This window comes from Olea europaea, unplaced genomic scaffold (genome assembly GCF_002742605.1).
Source record: "Olea europaea var. sylvestris unplaced genomic scaffold, O_europaea_v1 scaffold2559, whole genome shotgun sequence".
NCBI lineage: Eukaryota > Viridiplantae > Streptophyta > Magnoliopsida > Lamiales > Oleaceae > Olea > Olea europaea.
Window position 1 is genome coordinate 77855 of NW_019243872.1, and position 2429 is coordinate 80283.

The following is a 2429-nucleotide window of genomic DNA, read 5'->3' on the forward strand; positions in this document are numbered from 1 at the left end:
TAAAAAGGCCATACTAATTAACTTGATAGGAAACAAAAGACAATAATCATTAATGTTTTCACTTGTACAATAGATAAAAGAAATAAAGAATAATAATTATTAATGTTTATTTTTATAATACATAAAGCAACCCTTTTTCATGTAAATAATTCGTAAAACGAAAGATGGACTTTTCTAAAGTTTTTACACGTTTTATATATAGTATAATGCAGATACACACACACACACACGCATGTGCAGAGGTAAGCTGTAAAAGTACGTGAATGGATAAAGAGTGCTGTGGTTGGTATGGGATTCAGGTTGACTGAAAATGTCATAATGATTAGCTTGATAGGAAAGAAAAGACAATAATCATTAATGTTTTCACCTGTACAATAGATAAAAGAAATAAAGGACAATAATTATTAATGTTTATTTTTATAATACATAAAGCAAACTTTTTTCATGTAAATAATTCATATATATATATGTGTGTGTGTGTGCGTGCGCACAAACATACACACATGCATGTGCAGAGATAAGCTGTAAACGTAGGTGAATGGACAAAGAATGCTTTGGTTGGTATGGGATTCAGGTTGATTAAAAAGGCCATACTGAGTGTGCATAGATTTTGGATTTCCATCATCTGTACGACATACAATCAGCAAAGATACATATCATAAGGATCCAGTAAGGTCAATCATTCTAGTGTTTAAACACATCAAGATCATGCTTGAACATCATGTCCTCTACCATATATAACAACAAATCACACAAAAAAGGATCCTATCATATACATTTACGAACTTTGATTCCTACAAGCAAAAAAATTGTATGATTAATAGTAGAATTAAATTGAAGAATATGTTATCGTAAAAAAGTAATGAACTAAATAGACTTCTTTTTGCATTTAGTTGTAGGGAAAGAATTTAAATGAAATGGGATCTATATCTAAGTATTGGATACGGTTTCCTTCAAGCAAAAATTTTGATCCGCCTATCGATGTTGCTGGAGTCCACTGTTTCCTCAATAACGGTCTTTATCTATGAAAAAAGAACAAATATAAGCTACCGTTCAAGAAGAACTAACTGCAGCTAAAATTTCTTTGTATACAACGTTTTTTGTACAATTCAAATGCATTTTTTTTTCAGCTGGCTTTAAAAGAACTCTTAACACATTTGCTTGTTTTTGCTTTTGATAATGCGATATAAAGTTGGCCATGGGAAAATACAAGCACGGGTAAATATAATCCAACGAAATCAAGAGTCTATCCTTGCGCTTTATTTATAGTCATTGCAAAGCACAGATGAACTAGAAATTGAGTTCTTTTAAATTGAATTGGACTCAAATCATTTTCAAGAGGTACAAATGGTATGCGGGGTAGAAAAACTCTATTTCCTTTATATTCTCCAACAGCAATTGTAGCATCAATTATGTTCGCGTCAAATCTTTTACAAATAAGCCTAGTTCTATTGCACAAGCCTTCAGATGGATTTACGTTTCTCAATAAAATGACCGGAAAATTTAACTTCAAAATTAATTCACGTGGTGGAATACCATTAAGAGTTAATGTATTTAAGAAATCTTCATGAAGATTTTGTGCATCTGCATCTACTTCTTCATTGAAACTACAGTGTTTAATAGAATTACTAGGAAAATTTTCTATTAATATAGCATTTATAAAATCAACGCTCTCATTCTTTGCACTTAATATAACTCTAATAATCATACGTTCAATATCTTTCAGGTAATCTTTTAACTCTAGAAATACAACATCTATCAATTTTTTCACAGAATCGGCTTCATTATCATGAGCAATAACCATTTCGTTTGGAATTTTAATCATATTGTATGAATGTAAAGGCTCAGTTCCATTTCCAATTCGTAATAGATATTCAGAAAAAGGTAAATCCAATTCGGCCCTCATATTTTTAACCAATTTTATTTTCCAGACAATTGGCCATAAATATGAATTAACAAATGCCGCATTAATTATATCTTCTTTTTGACCCTTTGGAACAACAGGTAATACTTGACGAAAGTCATCTCCCAAAACAATTACTTTTCCCCCAAATGGCATTTTGTTTTCTATAACATCTTGTAACATTCTATCCAATGATTCAATAACTAATCTATTTAGCATAGGAGCTTCATCCCATATTATTAATTGTGTCATTCGGAACAATTCAGCCAAAGAAGATTGTTTGCTAACCGAACAAGTTGATTTAGCACTTACTAGAAGAGGGATTTTGAATCTTGAATGTGCAGTTCTACCTCCAGGAAGTAATGTTGCTGCTACTCCCAAAGATGCCTAGCTAAAGCAACCATCCCTTTCGCTTTTACAGCTGCTAGTAAAGAGCGATATAAGAATGTTTTTTCGGTCCCTCCAGGGCCGTCAATAAAATAAACTCCATTATTTTTGTTGAAAACGTCACCTAAAATCATATCAT

The 2429-nt window shown here is 31.6% G+C and overlaps 1 long non-coding RNA gene across 1 annotated transcript in view; it reads right to left on the reverse strand.

The window, feature by feature from the left end:
• Positions 1-343: 343 nt before the first annotated feature.
• LOC111382748 overlaps positions 344-2429 on the reverse strand; it is a 5565-nt gene continuing 3479 nt past the window's right edge. The window contains exons 2-3 of the long non-coding RNA XR_002700602.1: positions 2254-2324; positions 344-1016 (exon numbers count right to left, since the gene is read on the reverse strand). This is a non-coding gene — a long non-coding RNA (uncharacterized LOC111382748). The remainder of the gene's footprint in view (positions 1017-2253; positions 2325-2429) is intronic.